We start from the raw sequence: 10,145 nt of genomic DNA, 5'->3' as shown, positions 1-10,145 counted from the left end.
TTTGACCGTGATTTTATGATGTAAATTTTAAAAAAAAATTTGAGTTTCGATACGTTAATGAAATAAATTCCTGTGAGTGTTCACAATAGAAATTGAGTCGTTAACACTAATTATCATAAATTAAGTTAAGCTTAGAGCCAATTCTATCACATAAATCACAAAACTGGCGTTTTATGTTAATTCAAAAATTTACCTTGACTCTCCCTCGAATTGATTAGATTGTACTTATTTGGGGAATACATTTTTTTAAAATTTTTTTTTGTATAAAAATTTAGAGCATAATACTTTAATCCGTGTGATTTCGGTACGATATATTTTGAATATAGTGGTGCATAAGTGTTGTGAGAGTCTGAACGCAAGTGGGGGGTGGAAAAACATAAAATCTTTCTGTGATGTGTCCGCTTATGTTGAGCGTTTATAGATTTAAAAAGGAAATTTATCCCTCCCCGAATTCATCGCTGTATAGTTGAGAAATTTTTCTATTTAAAAAAAAATTTGTATAATTTGTTTGTTTTTAATTTTTAAATATATTACAATTGTTTGTGTGTAGCACGTGTAGCATGTACATAATGGGAAATTGCGTCTGGAGTGTGTGGCGTGTTGTCATTTGTAAACATAGTTTGTAATTTACCATCTTGATCTTCATGACACGCCATCCGGTTTTATTTATGTCGTTCTCGTTATTTTAAAACAGTAATCCGACCAGGTGGCGACTTGCGAAAATCAAGATTGGTTTTAATTTTTAAGATTTTAGGCTCTAAGATGTTCAGCCAAGGACGAACAAATACATATCATTCCGTGTTATAGAATGTAATAAAAAGTATATTTATAAAGAGAATTATATTAAAATTGTTTAGTGTTTAAGAAGCATAAAGTTTTGTAAATGTAACTAGTGATTTTATTACTGGCCTACCTACAATTTTTCTTTTTCACCTGACTTAAAAAAAAAACCTTTTCAAAATTCCACTTTAAAAAATAATTTAAAAAAATACCCTATAAAGTACTGATTTACTATCGATACATATCATATTAGCCTCGTAATTTTAATATTGCTCACCTGTTCAACAAATTGGAAAATTAAAAAAAAAAATTATTTATTAATGGCCTTATATCACTACGTACTTAAATTAGCAATAAATATGCTAATAAATTATCTGCGCTTATCATACCTGCGTGTATTAAATTAATATTTAGTTTATTCTCAGTCTCAACAGATTTATTTTTTAATAAACTAGCGTTAAAGAAAAAACTTTCAGCAATAATTTAGCATAAGTTTCCTGAAAAAAAATATTTATAGCCTTACTAAAATATAAAATAAATTAAATTGAAGCGTGTCACTTATGATTTTAATTTGTAAATCACTTTAGCCACCCACTGACTGATAATTAGAAATATCTACCATCTCTCGATGTGCCTCTGTCTGCCTCTTTTGTTCTTAAGATTGAAAATCCCCCCCCCCCAAAGTATAAGCATGGCAAAGAAACTATATTATGTAAAACTTTAGTCTTAGCACAATATTTATAAATATAGTCGATATTAAATAACAAACAAAAATTTCTAGCCCATGTAAAAATACTATACTTATATAAATTAAGCTGCCCACATGAGTTAAACAATTTGCAAATTATGTTATAAATTGTATAATGAATGTATATAATTGTTGTAGTAGGTTAAAAAAAAGCAAAGGCAATGTAATGTAAGTCGTATTTTGAAAATCCGGAATTCAATGTGTCATACTCCATACAAAACGTAATAATTAAGTGCTTTGGGTCTTTTAAGTAAATATAAATTTGAAAATCTTTTATCTGTGATAGTTAATTTTATTGCACTTTGTTTCCATAAAAATATGAAAAATTAATAAAATTTATTAAAAAGTTTCGTTTTTCTTAAAGTTTTTTTTTTTTGTAGAAAATTTTACGAGTCACAAATACAAAATTGTATATAATGTTTTAAGAAAAAAAATACATGGTTCATTCGCAGAATATATAGATTTTTTTCTTGAAGATTTGTTTTAATTTACAATGCACTACTGTAAATTAATAAATCTTACTATTGTTTAGAAGGTCATTTAAAATGTAACAAAGTGTGTATGTAATATTAAAACTATTAACTATAGACAAAAATAATAATATTAAAATAATTTTAAGCTATTGTTTTTATCAAGCGTATCAAAGAATTTTAAAATTAAAATGTTAATTTTGTTTTAAGAAAAATACAGTAAAAATTATTTCAGTTATATTACAGTTAATTTTCTTTTAAACAATGGACCTAATTCCAAAATATCGTTGTTTTTAATTCTGCAGAAGAAATATTGTAATCGAAGACTCAAAATATAGTGTGCTTCAGTTAAGAGAAAAATAGAAATCTGTGTTAGTGTAATTATACTGTTGCTTGTACATCAATGAAAAAAAAAACTATTGTGTAAATAAAAGAAATATTAGTTGTTGAACTTTGATGTATTGATTTCCAATTCTGAAACATTATGAATAACAATATTTAATTTAGATCTTCGTATGATATTAATAAGGATATAATTCTGGAAAGAGTAAGTGGCATTTGTTAAATCAAAATTCAATTAATTAATTCGCACTATCTGACAAATAAATAAACAATTACATAATATTTCAAATTTTGCAGCGGTTGTAATGCTGATGCTGATAATTTCTGGATTTTTTTTTATCAAATAATTAAATGGTATGAACAGACGTTACTAATTACCTGATCTTTTGCGAATCTGTTGACCAAATCTTAACGAAAACATGAAAATATTGCCAATGCTGATTATCTCTAAAGGTTCTTTTTTGCATTTCCGTATAAATTAAAAGGCATGGCTAAACATCGAGGATACACAGACTAGTGATTATTAGTGATGAAGTATGTTAATGAAATTCTTACAAAAAGTAGGAAACACTGTCATTTTCTTTCCTATTGAACAATTTCTATTAAATATTTTTAACCCAAGAAATATTTAGTTTATTTGAGGATTACACACACATCGAAATTCTTAGTTCATTTAATGAGTTGGTGAAAAAGTAAATACGTTATGAAGGGATTCTTTTTACGAAATTCTTACAAAACGTAGAAAAAAACTGTCATTTTCTTTCCTATTGGACAATTTTTATTAAATATTTTTAACCCAAGAAAAATCTAGTTTATTTGAGGATTATACACATAAACTTACAGAAATTTTAGTTTATTTAATGGGTTGGTGAAAAAATTAAATACATGATGAAGTGATTCTGTTAACGAAATTCTTACAAAACGAAGGAAATACTGTCATTTTCTTTATTATAGGACAATTTTTATTTAATATTTTTTAACCCAAGATACATTTAGTTTATTTGACGATTAGATACATACTCAGAAAATCTGAGTTCATTTAATGAGTGTGTGAAAAGGTAAATACGTGATGAAGGGATTCTATTAACGAAATTCTTACAAAAATCGTAAATGCTGTAATTTTCTTCACTAATAAACGAATTTTTATTAATTTTTTTTAGCCCAAGAAATAATTAGTTTATTTGGTGATTATACACATATCCAAAACCTTAGTCAATTTAAAGAGTTGGTGAAAAAGTAAATACATTTTGAAGTTATTCTGTCAACGAAATTCTTACCAAAAGTCGTAAATACTGCCATTTTCTTCACTAATGAACGAATGTTTATTAATTATTTTTAGCCCAAGAAATAATTTATTTATTTGGTGATTATACACATATCCAAAAGCTTACTTAATTTAAAGAGTTGGTGAAAAAGTAAATACATGATGAAGTGATTCAGTTAACGAAATTCTTACAAAAAAGTCGTAAATACTGTCATTTTCTTCACTAATGAACGAATTTTTATTAATTATTTTTTAGCCCAAGAAATAATTAATTTATTTGGTGACTATACAGATATCCAAAACTTAGTTAATCTAAAGAGTAGGTGAAAAAGTAAATACATTTTGAAGTTATTCTGTTAACGAAATTTTTACAAAATGTAGGAAATACTGTCATTTTCTTCCCTATTGGTGAATTTTAGATTAAATATTTTTCAACCCAAGAAAAAATTAGTTTATTTGAGGATTATACACGTACAGAAAATCTTAGTCCATTTAATGAGTTGGTGAAAAAGTAAATACATGATGAAGTGATTCTGTTAACGAAATTCTTACGAAAAGTAGGAAATATTGTCAATTTCTTCCTATTGGTCAATTTTTATTTAATAGTTTTTAACCCTAAAAATATTTAGTTTATTTGAGGATTATAGCCCAAATACTGAAAATCTTGGTTGATTTAATTAGTTGGGGGAAAAAGTAAATAAATTATGAAGTGATTCTGTTAACGAAATTCTTACAAAACGTAGGAAATACTGTCATTTTNGGATTCTGTTAACGAAATTCTTACGAAAAGTAGGAAGTACTGTCATTTTCTTCCTTATTGAAAAATATTTATTGAATATTTTTTAATCCAAGAAAAGTTTAGTTTATTTGAAAATTATATACATACATATACAGTAATCTTAGTTCATTTAATGAGTTGGTGAAAAAGTAAATACGTTATGAAGGGATTCTTTTTACGAAATTCTGACGAAAAGTAGGAAATACTGTCATTTTCTTTCTATTGGAGAATTTTTTAACCCAAGAAATATTGAGTTAATTTGAGGTGTATACACATACACATACAGAAAACCTTAGTTAATTTAATGAGTTGGTGAAAAAGTAAATACACGTCAATTACTTTAATTTGGTATAAAACCAAACCCAGGTTTGTCCCCCCCTGAAAAAAGTAAAACGGACGTGGAGTTAATGAATTGGCCAGGGGTTGGTCGGAATGGAGGGCAGACCGCCCTGGTAATTATTCTAATAAGGGAGGGCCCGTTCCGCTTCACCCTTGGCTTTGTGAGCCGAAGCATTTACATAATGATATCTGCCCGATGCGCCTCTCGGGTTGAATTCGAACCAGTGCTTATCAGCAGTATCGGACTGAGATTGCTTATCAACATAAAACAAGAATTTCTCTTCCGGATTGGTAGGGAAAGGAAATGGGCATGGAGTAACCTATCTGGTTTCATACATTCCTGGATCATTTTATATAATCAAATACTTAAATAATAAAATTTATTCTTAGCTTTGTTATTTAATGCTTACAAATATGGAAATTTTTATATTATTCTAGACAATATACACTTTTTATGTGTAAAGTTCCAGAGGTTGTCTAAGTTCAATGGCTACTTGCAATTTCTAAATATGTTATTTCCTGAAATTTCTAGTTTTACTATACAGTTTTGATTCCTTTCAACTAAGAAATACGTTCAAGGAAGACATTAAAATTTTAATGGGATCTATGGAATATGTAGCTATCATGATGAGATTTAAAACAAAAGTCTGCCCAAAGTTTTTTAAAATGGACATATGCTAGGTTGCTTTTTAAATTCCATGTTTATTAGGAAATTTTTAACTAGATAAAGGGCTTTTGAAGGAGATAGCGAAGTTCGTAAGAGCACACAAAGTAAGTTCCACCGAAGTTCTTCAAGTTATACAATTTCTAGCTATCATGCTTTTCTCTCTTTTCAAAATTGTTCTTTAAAACTTTTTTTATACTATACAGTTTAAGCCTGCTAACGCAGTGATTCCAGAGATTCCTCTTTTCAAAGGGATTTATGCTTCAGTTGGTATACACTTTTTACCTCTCATGAAAGATTTTGCAAAAAGATTCTCAAAAAACATGCACGTGTTTTGTGCGAGTGGATCTGGGAAATTTTTTTGGGTAAACAATACACTAATTAATCAGAATCTACGGTTACGAAAAGGATTTTGGAAATCTCATGATTAATAAAAATATGATTCTGTTATAAATTGTGGTGGCAGGAAAGCCAGGATAATGGTAGCATTTGGACTTCCAATAAATATTTGAAGGAAGCAAAGTCAGGGTGTTTTTTTAAATACCTTCCAGGTTCAGAGAATATTCCGAAAAGACAATATCAATCATACTGAAAATTAGCAGTTGTACAATATATTGACGATTTATAAAAAATCGATTTTTCTTTCATACTTAGATATTTTACACTAGAATATGCACAGAGGACATAAAATCAAAGGAATAATTTCTGGAAGGGAAGTCTTTTGTTTTAATAATAACTTTCCTTGACAATTCCAGAAAAGAAGTGAATAGAAGACGTATAGTTTTTATAGCAGGTAGGTCAATGATAACAACAATTAACAATACATTTTAAATAAGAAAAATATCTTAATATATTTATTTTTAATTAATGATAAAGTGTTTAACAACGTCAGGTTGTAAATATCGGGTCTTCTGGCAAATGACAACCTGTGAGTAAAAATAAGGATCAAATGGATAGAAAGATAAATAAAAAAGAAATCAGAGTGAGACAAGGAAGAATAATAGAGAGCGAAAGAAAGAGAAAGGAAGAGAGAGTGAAAAAAAAGAGAGAGAGAAAGAAAGAAAAAGGGAGAGAGAGAGAAAGAGAGAGTGAGTGAGTGAGTGAGAGAGAGAGAGAGAGAGAGAGAGAGAGAGAGAGGGATTACGACATAAAGAAATAATGTCAGAAACCGATTTCAGAGGCAGATAGACATACTGATAGACTAAAAAAGTAAGGAGAGAGAGAGAAAGAGAGAGAGAGAGATAACGACATAAAGAAATAATGTTAGAAACCGATTACAGAGGCAGATAGACATACTGATAAACCAAAAAGATTAGGAGAGAGAGAGAGAGAGAGAGAGAGAGAGAGAGAGAGAGAGAGAGAGAGAGAGAGAGAGAGAGAGAGAGAGAGAGAGAGAGACCGAGAATATCAACATAGTACTGTCAAATTCTAATATTAGTTTTAAAGCTCAAAGCTTTATATTTTTATGGCCAAACACACTTTTTAACAAGGTTTTGCGGATATAAACAGTAAGAGAAAGAATAGATATCAAAAATCGAATGACAGACGAAAAGTTAAATGGTCAGAATGATTAAATATATATATANCAAAGAGAGAGAGAGAGAGAGAGAGAGAGAGAGAGAGAGAGAGAGCGAGAGAGAGAGAATGCCAACATAGAACAGTCAAATTTTAATATTAGTTCTAAAAGCTCAAAGGTCCATATCTTTTATGGCCAAATAGTCCTTTTTAACACGGTTTTCCATGTAAGAGATAGAATAAATAGCAAAAATATAATAACAGAAAAAATATAAATGAACAGACCGATTAAATAGATATATATTACAATAAAGAGAGAGAAAGAGACAGAGGGAGAAAGAGAAAGAAAGGTAGAAAGATAGAATCCGATTAAGGAGGCAGATACTGCTACACAAGGACCAGAAAGAAGAGGAAAGAAAACCTGAAAAAATAGGAAAGAGAGTTAGAGACGCACAAAGAGAGGGATAGGAGAACGATAGAAAGAAAGAGAGAGACTGAGACAGGGTGAGAGGGAGGGAGAGAGAGGAAGGAAAAATTTAAGTTTTCATTATTAATTCATTATTGAAAATAAGTATTGCCAAATTTATAATGGATGTTTTTAAACAGTTTATTTTGAATATTTTCATTTCAATTTTAAAGGCACACCTAATCAATATTCAGAGAAGAAATTGTACAGTTAAGATCTTTCAATTAATTAATGTTTTAGTTGAGATAAAAAAGTCAATGTCACGAGCGAGATTCGAACCCACGACCTTCGGCTTAATACGCCGCTACTCCACTTGAGGTATCGTGACCTTGATCCACTCGGACACTAACTACCCATCTCAACCCCACCTTTTGAATTTTCCCTCCTTGTTGCCATTTTTCAAATTGCCATTGACTTTTTTATCTCAACTAGAAACCTTAATTAATTGTAATATATTAATTGGTCAAGCGGACCACGAAATTAGTGAACTTACTAACAGTATTTCTAACAAGTCCACAGAGATTTTAGCTTTAAGAAGACATTATTAAGGTATTAATTGTTTAAAATAGTTATTGTGTCCCATAAACATAATCATAGAATTAACACCTTTTATTTTGTCAGTTTTCAAATTTTCCTTCAGTAAAAGGCATAATAATTTATAATAAATTTTAATGTAATTTGTAATAAAAATAAAACAAAAATTCTAGGGAAATTAAACACCACAATATTGACAATATCCATATTCATTTTTGAGCAGTTAATATTATCTTAAAAGTCATTAAACGTAGATGCTATGTAAAAATGATTTTATCGAAAAGGATAACACGGACAGTATACAATAATTCTTGAATAGAGAGACAAATGTGAACGATATACACAGAGATTTCATACCCAATAGAAACGCTCACCACGGAGGTGGAGGGTGCGTTAAGCCGGTTGGATATTATCTCTGGGGGTAGGTGCCTGTTCTGTTCTGTGTAATGGGGTGTGCTGGTCCGGATATTTAGCGGCTACCCGCTAGCAGACGCCCTTTGTTCTATTCCCTCCTACCCACCCCTAATTCCGAAACGAGTATAATGTACAGCAATATCTTTCTGAATCATCGGAGGCGGGCGACGCCTATGAGCGACGTGCCTTCCTCCTCAAAAATTCAATGGGGCAAATAATAATCTATTTACTTTTCAGAATAGGGTGGAATGAATGTGGAGTGATTACGACTGGGTTTTAATAAGACAAAAGAAAATCCGTTTTCTCATTTGTAACAATTTCCATCAGGAACTTTTATTTTTAATCTAAAACTCTTCTCGTCTTTTTCTTTTTGTATTGTTACTATTTTACAATTTTGTGATACAATACTGACGACAGTATCAAAGAATGTGATAACCGTTGTTGGTGACGTGCTGCTATGATGTCACGTGCCTGCGTTATGTACGGAAAGATTGAGAAACAGGATGACAGGTTAGCTTGGAAGCGTGCTGGGCCCATAACCCATAGTTCCGTGGATCGAAACCACGCTCTTCTACCATTATTTATTGTGGTAAGTGGATCTCCTCAGAAACGGTATATGAAAAGAAAAGAAAAAACAAAATTATACATCCAATACAATACCAATCTTCATCCATCGATCTTGAGAGGTTTCGATGAACCCGCGAAACTCTAGACCTTTTTGTGGCGCCCTCTTCCAGGCTGGCGTACCATTCAAAAACTTTCCAATATATTCTATACATTTTATAATTACTCTGTCCGTCACAACAAAAAAAAAATCATTCACTATCTATTGATTACATTGATTGGCTTTTATTATTGTCTCTTTTTTTGTATTTTACACATTTGTGATACAATACTGATAACAATACCAAAGAATGTGATAACCGTTGTTGGTGACGTCCGTGGATCGAAACCACGCTCTGCTACCATTATTTATTGTTTTAAGTGGATCTCCTCATAAATGGTGTTCGAAAAGAAAAAATACATTAAATATATTAAATCACAAAGACAATAAAAAAAATTTCAAAATTACTAACTAAATGTTTCCCAGCTGAGATATAAATTATTTTTTTAATTTTAGAAAGAGCTAAAAAAGAAAATTGCGTAAAATCTTCCATGTTCATCCATCTATGCTGAAAGGTTTCGATGAACCCGCAAAACTAGACCGCGTTTGTGGCGCCCTCTTCCAGGCTGGCGCACTTTTCAAAAAATCTCCGATATATACTATACATGTTATGGCCAAAAAAAAGTTTTTTAACTAAACAAAATGTATTGACTGTTTTGGTCAATACTGAGCCTAATTTCAGGGAGGTTCTGGTGTGGCGTAGGTTTTAGAAAAATATTTTCTTTATCTTGCCAACGTTTCGATCTTTAATGAGATCATCTTCAGGGCCTGGGACTTATAATCATTGTTTAAATTTTACAAATACTTGTTGGATGTGAAAAAATGAATTTTTCAACGCTAGAAATTTTAAATTAAAATAAAATAAAGTTAAATAAATAAAATGAATTTATGCAATGCTAGAAAATTTTAGATATAAAAAAAATGAACTTATACAATGCTAGAAAATTTTATTTAAGATTGAAAAAATGAATTTATACAATGCCAGAAAATTTTATGTTTAAAAAAATCACAAGAATGACACATATACACGGAAAACAAACACTTGGAGTGAATACAAATACTTTGATTAAATCTAAAATTTCTAGCATTGTATAGATTCATTTTTTTAATCTAAAATTTTCTATCATTGTAGAAATCCATTTTTTTATATATAAAATTTTCTAGCAT

This window comes from Cimex lectularius, unplaced genomic scaffold (assembly GCF_000648675.2).
Source record: "Cimex lectularius strain Harlan isolate CLEC.00 unplaced genomic scaffold, Clec_2.1 scaffold26, whole genome shotgun sequence".
Lineage (NCBI taxonomy): Eukaryota > Metazoa > Arthropoda > Insecta > Hemiptera > Cimicidae > Cimex > Cimex lectularius.
The sequence above is the reverse complement of the archived record's forward strand: the minus strand, read 5'-3'. Positions refer to the sequence as shown.